The 12,574-nt window shown below is 40.5% G+C and overlaps 1 long non-coding RNA gene across 5 annotated transcripts in view; it reads right to left on the bottom strand.

The window, feature by feature from the left end:
- LOC147141074 (uncharacterized) overlaps window positions 1-12,574 on the bottom strand; it is a 98,119-nt gene that overhangs the window by 38,463 nt on the left and 47,082 nt on the right. For 2 of the 5 annotated variants that reach the window (XR_015088406.1, XR_015088405.1), the window contains exons 2-3: window positions 6,878-6,942; window positions 6,671-6,764 (exon numbers count right to left, since the gene is read on the bottom strand). This is a non-coding gene — a long non-coding RNA (uncharacterized LOC147141074). Of the gene's footprint in view, window positions 1-5,237; window positions 5,717-5,916; window positions 6,125-6,670; window positions 6,765-6,877; window positions 6,943-12,574 lie in introns of those variants that run through there. The other 3 variants (XR_015088409.1, XR_015088407.1, XR_015088408.1) reach the window with 3 other exon arrangements.

Here is a 12,574-nt window from a genome sequence, read left to right as displayed (position 1 = left end):
AGACATTTTTGACCAACTTCAATGTAGATTGTAAAGACCTTGAGAGATACAACGTGTCAGTTCAGAACATCAGGAAAGCGGTATTACTGCCTCAACGGTCGTTCCATCCTTAGGGTTGGGTTGGAGTTTACTCACTTGCAGCGTCACATTCCTACTCCGCCCCAAAAGGACGGTCCAATGGAGCTGAAAATGGATACAGCAGGCGTAAGAAAAGCCAGAGGCCATTAGGAAAGATGCCAAAGGAAGCTTAGCACACTCCATTATGTGTGGGCCAAATTAAAATCTAATTCTGGGCAAGAGGGGGGGAAAAAAAAAAAAGTGTCATTACTTCAATTTACACCACTCTTCTATTCCATTAGAGATGTAATATCTGCTCATCAGACACTGGATGAAATTTGTGCCCCAAAGGTTTTTTATTTTTTTTATTTTTTAAAGTAATTAGCTACTAAGAAATGGCTCGTGAAAGCATGCATGCGTGCGTGCGTGCGTGCGTGCAAGTCAACGGAAATTGAGGAATAAAAAAAGTAGGCAAGAAGGAGCTGCAGAAACTTTTCTTATTTAGTGCTGGAGTGCCTCATTTGAATTACCGACCAAATCTCCAGAGAGAATCAGTAATGTTCTTAAGATGATAAAAAAAAAGAAAACACAAATAGACTTGTTCACACTAAAATGAACATCTTTTGGCAATCTGGATCAATGTGGTATTACCAACTGGAGATGCAGAAACATGGATTTGGCAAATATAAAATTTAATGGTTGAAATTTTCCACAGAGATGGGAAATCCAGGTCCAGAAAGTAAAAACTCTGCCACAGTTTGGCTTTAGCCACAAGTGCTTCTATAACGACCAATCACGGCTCACCTGTTTTCCGAAGCTGTGCTACGACTGGTCATTATCTGAGCCCTGAGGGTGTGTGATGTCGTTTTCGGTCGACAGAAGTGACAAAATGGCCGCTCCCAGAGATGTCTAAAAATGGGTGGATTTTGTTGCTTAAGCTATATTCCAGAACACACTTTGGTCATTATCTGAGTTCTGAGGGTGTATGATGTCGTTTTCAGTCGACAGAAGTGACAAAATGGCCGCCCTCGCAGATGTCAGCAGTCAACCTCATGGATTGGAGTGCACCAGTGAAGTTGAGCGTGAGGTGAATGAAGGGATTTTAGCTGAGAAGGAATAATGCTGTATAAATGTGAAGATGACATGAAATCTTGCAATTATCGAAAGAAAATTGCCATTTTTCATATTTATTAACACTGTCTAGTGGAATGGGGAGCGCAAGAGACATTGGGATATTTTGACGAAAGCAAGTCACATATGTTAAGACACATAGCAAGTGTTTTAATAAGTGGCAAAACGTCACCTCTCCTTTAAGGTCAACACACATTATGGCCCACCGCATTACATCAGTGTCCTTGTTTTTCCAAGAGTTTCACCTGAATTTAGAGTAGATACAGGATGCTTGCTGTAAGACATTTGGACATTTAACCACAAATGACATTTCAAGGTTATGAATGGGGCTCCGCAAGAATAAGTCATTGTACTTACTCTTTTTTATTCGAGGTTTTATAATTATAGCCTAGAAGTATTTTTCATGCAAATACTCACCATAATTATGACTTTGCCGCCAAGGTTATTATAGTTAATGAAAACTAACGAAATAATTACTAAAGCAAAATATTTTCAGTCATGAAATAAAAAAAACAAAAATGAAACAACCATTTTTCTTTGAGGAGGAATTTTGCTAATCAATGATTTCATTTGAGGAGCAAATTACTAATTTTGAGGAGCAATTCTTTGCAGGTTAATCCCAGGGACCTGAAGCAAAGCGTTTTTTTTTTTTTTTTTTACACAATACAAATACGACAATATAACAAGGAGGTGGAATGTTGCGCTTCAGCTATCGAATATTTCAGTATTGTGCAGAAAATTCGATAGAATAATTGAGATGCAAAATTTTGACTCGCAAACTGCGAATTATTACATCACTATCTGCTGCGTTAGCCCGACAGATCTACAAGCGATAAAAAGTGTGCTAAGGAGCAAAAGAAATGTCATTGCATGTTTATTGGAGTCAAGTCCTTTAATGTTTTTTGTCTCACCTGCTGCCCGTTCGCTTGCAACGCTTATTATAAAACTGACTCACCCAGTCACCGACTGAGCTCTTTCATCCAGACGCTCGCCAGGCACGGCGACCATAGCGAGAAGGGCTGAAGCCGATTCTGCTCTTTGTAGCGAAGCCGCCGGGCTTGCGCTGCTGATTGGATTTATTGTGCTTTAGTCCATATGAGGCGTCGTTTGATCATGCCCGGTGACTCCGTCCAAATGGGAGGAAATAAGATGAAACTACCACAGAACCTTGCGGTCCCGCCTGGCCCAGTAAGGGTGCTTATCAGTGAGCTCAAAGCTGGGTGACAAAAGGAGGTGCTAAGAAATGAAAGATAGGCACAAGCTTTTTTTTTTTTTTTTTATGAAGCTCTTCAATAGCTAACAGTGTGAAGCCTTAAATGAGGGCACCTCAGCAGGGCAGCGCACTAAAAGAGCCGACAGGGAAAAAAAAGAAAAAAGTATTTTGCGGAGTGAACCCGCCAGTTGTCATGACAATTGGGTTGAATTTTATGCTAAAAGTAAATGCATTCTGATTAGTCGGGAAAAACATTTTAATATTAAAACATTTTTGGGATCACGGGATAGTCGGAAAATATCACAATTGTTCAGCTCTAAAAAGACCATGCTTCAATTAATCACTGGGTGTAGGTATAGTATTACAGGATCAATAGTAGCCTGTGTTTGCCAATTTCCATTCCGATTGTAATTAAAGATGCAATCACTGATGGAACGGGCCCTCGCATCCCCTAATTTCTGCCAAATCCCCAAATATCATGCTCAGGCCACGTTAGATAATGAAAGCAAAACAAATCTTCAACATTTTGTACTACCCAACTGCTAATGACCAGTCACAGCTCACCTGTTTTCTGAAGCTGAGCCATGATTGGTTGTTATCTGAACCCTGAGCAAATGTGATGTCATTTATTAGTCGACAGAAGTGACAAAATGGCCACCCCCGGAGATGTCTAAAAATGGGTGGATTAACTCTTATTTCACAAATGCAATATTAATCAGAATGCTTTGTTTCAACTAGTGGGCTTGCATAGAACATATTCTTGAAAAAAAATATGTTTGGGTTGACTTCCTCTTTCATGGGAAAAAACAAAACCAAAACTTGTGGACAAAGCAGCAGATTCCTTTGCAGGTACTTTGTACACTTAGCGATCTTTGAAATGAAGGTAAATGTGAGAAAACATGTTGACGATTCATCTAAACTCCAGCACTTCATTGTTGTACCTGAACAATGTGGGCGCCATCCTTGCCACCTTACTGCACATTCCATTCTCATACAACCCCAGAATGAAGGCAGGACATTCATACTCTTAACACAATGTGTCACATTGACATAATTCAAAAGGCACCCAGCAATACAACACTTGATATTTGCAGAACTTTTTCCCTTTGTGTATGCCAAGGTCAAAGAAAATAACTTCTTGAAATTAATGGGGGGGGGGCTCGGAAATAAAAGCAGCTTCCAGTCAAGAATGAATTACTTTCCCCGCAGATGGGGGCGATTAATCAATTCGAAGTGCATCCCTGCTGATGTGCACGGCTCACACTAACAATATGGCTGCGAATAGAGAGAAGCTAGTTTACTTAGCAGTCGGTGTTGCCAACTTGGACAGTATATTTAGAGACTTTTTCAGCCCGTCTCGACTCGCAAGTTGTATTCCTGCTTGGAAACAGACAACATGAGCAAATCATTTTCATCTTGTTTCCCATTTGACAAGAAAGGAGCCCGATGGAAGGCAATCACCGAGTAAATCATGCTGAACATTGCCAAAGACAAGGTGCCAAATGATAGCTTACAAAAAGGAATGACTTATTGACATATTGGCAGCGTTCCACCCGAGGTACGCATGTGATTCCAGGTCGTAAATACTTTGCAATGGTTTCCTCACCTCACATGCACAAATCTACATGAGAAAACACCTTTAAGAGAGCTGAAAGCATTAGGTATATATAGAGCATTCGGTCACTTGCCTTGACTCGCATATGGATTTAAGTGATATCCAATTCTTAATCCATGTATGATGTTGGTCGTCCCTACACACCTAGGACAGCATCAACTCTTCTTTGAGGTCAGAACTCAAAACTTGTTTTTATTTTTTTATATTTCATTTTTGATTTATATCCAATTAATGACTACTAACGGCAAACACTGGAGATATTCTGGTAGAAAAGCTTTCCCTTCCGACAGTAATTTTCGAATTGCTTTATCATCCCTTTAGATTTGGAAAAAAATTGCACAAAATGAGAAAAGTTAGCTAAGCAAGCACTTAAATAGGAAATGATTCGTTGTTGGAGGTTGGTTTCCTCGCAGGAATTACGTACCCATTCGGGTCGATATAGTATTGAGTATAGTAGTAGCCACAGTATTAGCCACAAAATCAGCTACTTCTAATTCGAAGTATTACAGTATCTTACAATGACCAATATAATGAAATAGAGATAGTCGGTCTTATTCCAATGAGATTTGGCTTTGAGTGTTAAATATTTGGTCTCCAAGCAGCAAATGAATGAGGCATCTGCACCAATTGCTCCACTTTTGCACATCCAATACTATTTGATTGCAACATTGACAAGAGATTTAGCGCTCAGGGCTGTTTATTCATGTCTACCGAAATGAATCACAACTGCAAATGGAGCTTCCATTTATTTAACCAAATGGTTAAATAAGATTTCAATCAAATGAGGGTTAAGAGTTACATAAAAACAGACAGCTTTGTGATGTTTTTCAAAAGTGTGCGTTTAACATTTATGTAAGTAAATGAAGTAAAATAAGTCATCCAGTTGGCATCTCGACTGTCGCTAATGTGGTATATAATCTGCGGAGTGGAAGTTGGTCGAAGTTTGTAGTCAGAAACGCAAACGGAAGCCTGTTTAAAATGATAGGCGGACCGGCCTATGGACGATTACTATTTGTTCCGGCTGGACAAAAAGGCAGATAGACGGACGGCGGAACGGCGGCCTGGCTGCAAGCGGAAGGAGACAAACGGACTGGAAAATTTTAGTAAAATGCCCAGTTCTGGAGGGAACTCATTACACAACATTTCGAGGCAAAATAACATTTAAAGTGAAAAGAAATTAAGACATTTAAAAACACCAATGAATTTAAGACACTTAAAAGAAACAGATAAAAAGTAGTTTACTCAAATTATTGAAAGAACATGCAGTGCAAGAACATGATTTTGTTAAAGACAAATGATAGAAATTCTCTAAAAGACCTTAATCATAGGTATGGGGGGGGGCAATTATAGTTTTAACTTGGATTTAAACGCATTTACACTTCGGGCTAACTTCAGTTCTGTTGGCATCTTATTCCATTTGCATGCAGCATAACAGCAAAATGCCGATACACCATATTTGCTTGGAATTCTGGGTTCCACTCGTTCACCCGAGTCTGCTGACCTGAATAGTGAAGCAAAAATATATGTGTGACTACCGTATTGCAACATCCCTACCAACTTTCAGAAAACAACACAGCTATTACTCAAAAGTAAAACATATTAAGTCACCTATGTTGGAATTAGTTTAGCCAAAGCGGATGGTGACTGGACCCCCTCCACAACACCCCAGTGCTCTTTTTTCATCTGCCAGCAAGGGGAAGCTAGTAGGGCATAAAACAGAAGAGCTTTACGCTATCTCCCCCGTTTCCGCTCCCCACTGCGCAGGCACCTGGACCGAGTGCACCGAGCGATAAGAACATCCATCACGCACTCTCTCAGCTTTGGGAGCGCATGCTGGGGTTGGTGCACCGTTAAAATTATACACCCCCCCCCCTATCCCCCCCAAAAGAGACAGTCTGTGGCTGGCTGTAGCGCTGCGCTCCCGTGTTGCAGGATGGCCAGCCAAGGAGACAATGTGCTCCAATAACACAGCCTGTCAGCTCAGGCCGCCATGATTAAACTCTTAACAGGCCGGTGACACGAGGGCTCGAGGTAGCAGAGGGGCTTAGCTCACTGCAAGTTTTCCACTGTTGCCTTTTGCCAGGACTTCTCATCGCAGGAGCGCCTGCCTGGGAGAAAGGCAAAGCAGACGCAGGCGGCAAGAGTTGGAGCATCGTGTCCCACTGTGCACCTGATTGATCTCTGATTTATTTTCCATGTAGCAGCAGCGGAAGAAGATACTCCTAAAATTTGTCTCCCTCTCACTTCAGTTGATGTCTTGCGGTTCTCCCTGCGGAAGCTTACATGGTCCTGACCCAGATACTGCATCTCATATATACGTTTGCATCACATCTGAAGTCTAATCTGCAGAGAAACTTGTTGGGCAAATTTCCTTTTTACTATTATGGTAATTATTGCAATGTTCTGTAAATGCTCTCGGGAGTGTAATTGTTCATTTACATAAGCGGTGTTGCTTTAAAGAACTGAGTCTCCGTGCTAAAACTATTAGCATTGTTGTGTTGTTTTGTTTGTGTGTCCATGGAGCACATACACACAGTATGGTGTACAAACTGTTCCTTGTATGAGTAAAAAGGCTGTCATTAGCTTCATGGGAATCAGCCAACGCTAATCTGTGTACACAAAAAAAAAAACTACTTCAGTGAAGCTCTGCTTACCTTTAGTTTTGGACATAACGGGAGGCGGAGGGTGTTTGCGTGATTTCTTTAGACAGTGTAGTCGCTTGAAAGTGGCTCCGGATCTTCTGTCAAACTAGTGAAAAGGTTCAATCATGAAAACTAGCACTGTATTGTATTGAAACATAAAGAAATCATATAAAGAAAGAAACTATTTTGTATTGTTGTATTCATGAGTTTGGTATACACCTTTAAGGGGCATTATCTAGTTAGTGACATCCAGAGCTGCAGGCTGGTCATTTCAGTGTGTGAGCCTGTCGGGAAGAAGAAGGGAGTTATAAAAGACTAGTAGGTCCTCGTGAGCGGCCTCATTTTGTATTTGTGTGTTCGTCCTGTTCCATAAATGGCTGAAAGTGTAATAGCCGCTGTGGCTGTCCATGCCCACAAGCATTTTTTTTCTAGCCCAAAAAACTACTAAGTTGGGTACCAATAAGTCAAGGTACTTGGTATACAAGTTGTCAGGTTCATCAATAGACATTTATCAATGTGGCAGGAAATATCAGCAATCACCTTCATATTAGCAATCGTTAGCGTGACTTCACCTGACCTCCTCGCGATTACTTTATGAAAGCATCCTGAGCAGCAAATGTATGAGTATCAAATGATTGTGATTATTATATGAATGATTACTCCCACATTTCCCCCCCTGAAAATCCTACATTTGCCCCATAAAAAGTCAATTTTCCCTTATATTCCCATTTAGCCAAATATCACCTCAGCTGCCGATGATGTGACCCACAAATGTATCAGTGTCACTTGTGTGTTTGCGCTCTAGCGCTCTCTACTCTCTACATGATCGGTGAATTAACCTACTCCTCAGTGAGGTTTGACTCTTGAACCCTCCCTCCCCCGGACAGTCCTCTGGGTCTCCAGTCTGGAAAATTTCAGCAGCTGTCCGGCGTGTGTGTGAAAGGAGCAAGTCGGCATGATTTATTCTCTCTGTGCTGGCCGCAAGGTGCGACGCAGGGTCAAAAGATGAGCGCTCTATTTTATCCCCGCTCTAATATGTTGTCCTAAGAGTGCTAAGTCAAACGCTGACGGTTTTTATTGCACAATTATCATCCAACATCTATTCCTGCAGAGGCTAAACAGCAGTTGGCCTGACAAACATGTTGTTTATTTACAAGCAAGGCCCTCTGCAGTCTTTGCAGTGGACAAACAGTCTTGCAAAAACGTCATTAATTACAAATGGGCTGAGACTGCTAAGCTAACCGGTGTAAAATGACACCATCCATCCATTTTGCATGCAGTGAATCCCGGTTTATCGCATAGGATATGTTTCAGACCCACTCGCAATCAGTGTTGGGAATAACGGTGTTTAAGTATAACGGCGTTACTAACGGTATTAATTTTTGAGGAGTGGAGTAATCTAGCTAATTATATATCTTATCGGGATGTTGGCACGTACTGTAGCGTTGTGGTGTCAGCTGTCCTGATACTTTTGAAAATGTAATTCATTCTTACACTTATTCAAAACGAGAGAATCAATGATTTTTTAATAAATAAATATCTTAAATAATGGGAATGCAAACATGTGCTTAGTTTTCTTCATTATATTTTCTGTGAGGATGTGCTATACATATTTTCTTGCCCAAAAGTCAACACTGAATAGTTTTAAAGCACAAAATGAAACACAGCACCTTCTCAGTGATAAAGCGTTACTGGACTAAATGATGCCCACCCACAGCCACGCCCACTAACAAATCTGCCGTGAAACTTTCACTTGCACTTTCACTTCTGTGTGTATGTGTGAGTATGTTTTGGTATTTTTTTAGCGTGTATAAAAGGACAACAGCAATAAATCTGTGTCAGACTAACACAATGAATCGGCTCTGCTTTTTTGACTGTTTTAATTCAATCACATCTACCCAATAAAGGCAATGTGATTAAATTAAATATGTCGTAAGGAATAATTGCTTGTGCTCGTTTTTTCGCTCCCCCTCTCCAAATGAGGAATATAATTTAATTAAAAAAATATAATTTAATTGCAAGTTGCTCTAGTGAATGCAAATTGGTAAATGCTATTTGTTGACAACCGTTGAAAAATGACGTCTGCGTGACAAAAGTGAATACTGCTATGACTACTGTTAAATTTGGTGCTGCGACAGCGGATTGGGAGTGAGGTTTTCGGGGCACACGTGAAGCAGATGCCAGCTCATGCTGTGCAAAAACTAAGTTAGTCAAACCTTGCACCTCTGAAACTTTGGGAATAGCGCTGGCTGGTGGGTTAGCATCCAAAGATTTAAACCAACTGGTTAGCACACTTGACGATCAACCCCGGGGATGGTGGTCACGTGGGTTTGAGCCTTGGGCAGGACCACGCAAAAATATTGTAAGTATAAACGCAGTATGCACAAAATGCCACAAAACACGTCACGGTAGCATTTATGCTGGTGCTAACCCAACATTGTAAGACGCGCTGGCAAATCCAACAGCATTATAGATGATGACAGAAAAGGATCCAGGAGGAAGTAGGGAACCTCAAGTAGTGTTGAGCTCTTCAAACCAAAGTCTTTATCTATTGATGCCTGCTTTTAAATGCATCTGTCGTTTGGATGCACAACACAACAAGCTAAACAACACACAAACACACTCTCACCGCGAGCCTCCAGTACCTGCCTCTATCTCTTCCTGATTTGACTTAATGCTGATAAATGAGGCAGCAGGCAACCGCAGCATTTGTCATTCTGATTGACCTGAGTGGATTTAGCGGCGCTCTGCAGTATTTCTCTGTGCACCTTGCATTTGTGGAATTGCTCGCAAGGACAAACGGCCTCTGACGCTCGTGGTGTTCACGTTGATTGTTCAGCACGGAACTTTCCAGTAACTTGACAGCGGCAGAGTAAGTCAGGCTACTTATGTATTGCCAACCAAACTCCATAGGGATGTTGTCTTATTTGAGTTGATCTTAACGTACAAAATTAAATATATGAAAACACTTTAAAGGGGACCGTCTGTTTTCAGCAAGACAAGAAATAGGGTGAGTAAAGTGTGATATAATTCTTTATCTTTGGCATATTTTGATGAAAGCATATAACAGATTGTTTTGAATTGTAAAAGAAAAAAAATGCAATAACTTACAATAAAAGCAGGAATTTTACTGCGATGTGAGGGGAAAGCAAAAACCTAATGAAGTCTGGGGAAGAATACAGAAGCGAAACACATACAGCGATGATTTATGTTATCAACGTTTTCCCTAGGAAAAAAAATAGAGAGTGTTTGGAAATTAAAAAAAACAACACACACAAACACAGTTTATCTCTCTCTAGTGCAAAAACTGTGGAACTTATTTAAACTTTTGACTCCTAAGTGAGGTGATGAGAAAAAAGAATCAGTGATGGCAAAGAAGGAAGGTTTGATGATAACTGTGGAACCACAACTGCATCAGACTGCGACACTGGAAATAATCTGCCTGATACAATTAAGTAAATTAATCTGATGAACCAGATGATAACATCACCATGAAAATGTCACTTTGTGTCAGTAACATTGTTTGTGACTACAGGAGGTCCCTGCGTTACGAACGAGTTCAGTTCCTATGCTGGCAACGAATTTCCACGCAAGTCAGAATCAACCCTTTAATACCCCCCAAACCTCTAAAAAAATATCCGATATTCGTCGGCGTCTCGCCTTTCTCCGACCTTTTGATGATATCCAATGGCTTTCCTCTTGGCGGGACCAGCATCGCTAGACGATCCTGCTTTCTTTTTTGCGCTCACACTATGGGGCTGGAGATAAAATGGCGGACGAGACTTGGGCGTCGTAAAGTCGAAACAGTGTAGGTTGAGTACGGCGTAACTCGAGGACCTTCTGTACAGTTACTACAAAAGATGCATGACAGAATTTATATCTTTAACTCATTCACTGCCATTGACGAATTTGTCTTTTCACAGTCCAGCCATTGAACCCTATCCAAGGAATCTAATTATATTTTTTCAAATTTTTTTCAAAGGTTAGTGTAAAAAACGGTCTGGAAATGTTTGGCAGTGAATGAGTTAAAAAAAAAAAAAAATTTAAGTATAATTACACAATTATATTGGTCTCTCAATATACAGGTTGTCACAAAAAACAGGAACTTTTTAGCAGTCCAATAATACCAAGAGTGATGGAAGGAAAATATTTTATTCAGAGTAATCGAAACCTTAAAACATGCCATTTAAGTAACAATGATGGATTTTCCTTTTTGTTTTTTATGTCCTTGTAGATGATGTCCTCCTGTACATATTTCCGTTTTTTTGGGTCACCCCTGTACTTGACAACCAATCGTGGCTCACCTGTTTTCTGAGGCTGAGCCATGATTGGTTGTTACCTGAGCCCTGAACAACTGTGATGTCATTTTCAGTCGACAGCAAGTGACAAAATGGTCGCCCCCTGGTATGGACAAAAACAGGTTGAATTTACTACGTAACTCATAACTCACAAACATAATATCAATCAGAATGCCGTGTTTGGACTACTGAGGATAGCATAGAACATATTGGTGTAAAGAACATTTTGTTGTTGACGTCCCCTTTAAATAAACTTTATTTAGGGTAGTGCATTTTGTTTATACAATTTTAGTCTATTAAAACTAACCCAGGTGAAATTCACATCCACAGAATTTGGAATCTTCAATTAACCACCAATGTTATCTTCTTAGATAAAGAATAATAGCATTGTAAAATACAATTGTAATTGTAAATGTAATCCATGTTAAAACTTCATTTAAAAGCAGCCGAGATCCCACATGCACGCACAGAAACACTACTTGTATTTGTATTCGTCTGTTGACTGGTGCCTTTCAGAAGCGCTGCCTGTCAAGTGACACCAGGATATGACTGCAGCTCAGATTGGCCTTTTACCTTTGGTTACTTCAGTATTCATCTCTTCTACATGCCCCTTGCCCGTGTTTTCTTTTGGTATTCGTGTGTTTGACTGTTTGTCCTGTGAAGTAAATGTCTGAATGTGCATTGGCAAGAATGAAGAATTTGGTCCCATCGTTGTTTTGCAAGTGAGGATAAAAATCGGTATGTGTATACCTCGCTTGAGTGAGGTGATTAAAACACACAGACAATAAACGAAACTGAACTGTGACTTTTTTTTTTTCTGTTATTAGTATTGTTTGTTTGGAGTAACACTTACGCTTGCTGTGTCTCAAATGAAGACAAAACAGCAACGAGGCCGTTTGTGGTTATGCCGTCAAAAATGAAAATAAGTGGGCTTCCAGTGCACCACTTAATTTGAACAATAAAAGCTAATGCCACATTCTCGTTGATATTCCAATCATAGCAATTACCGAGGACCGCTCCTCCGATTGCTGTCTGAACAATTTCGGCCACTCTGTGGCCATAAAAGAAACACTGAGCAGTTCTTGCTATTAAAGTGTATAAATTGTTGTTATTCAAGTTCACTGAAGTCATTATCAAAGTTTATTTGAAAGTTGTTTCAATAATTTTGCTCCAAGGAAAGCACCTGAAAACTAAAATGATTCTCACTTCCTTCAATTGAGACATGAAGCTCCTCTTGATTCCAATGGCGGGATGAACATTTTTCATATTTTTCCACCCAATCAGCATGAGTCACGAGCGGCTAATTACACGCTTCTGCCTCCAAAATGCACTTCAATCAATAACAGTTATTTGGGGATGGATAAACAAATTGACTCCGGAAAAAACCCTGAAAACAGAGGGAGGGTCATGACAGGTGCGCTCACTTCATCGGACTTAATGAAGCACGGCGGTGTGCCTCTGTAGTTGTCTCAAAGCCATCTGTGCGGATATGACCGCAAAACGTGGCATCACCGTCAACGAGACGTGATTCAGAAACGTCAAAGGCTGATTCATTAGGCCGTGTGGGACCCTTCCCGCTTGACCCTGCAGTCCGTCTGGTATTCGCCCCTCAAGTTCA

Source organism: Filicampus tigris, chromosome 10 (genome assembly GCF_054856515.1).
Source record: "Filicampus tigris isolate MCC_2025a chromosome 10, RoL_Ftig_1.0, whole genome shotgun sequence".
NCBI classification, from domain to species: Eukaryota; Metazoa; Chordata; class Actinopteri; order Syngnathiformes; family Syngnathidae; genus Filicampus; species Filicampus tigris.
Note: the sequence above shows the minus strand (reverse complement) of the source record. Positions and strands in the feature narration are given on the sequence as shown.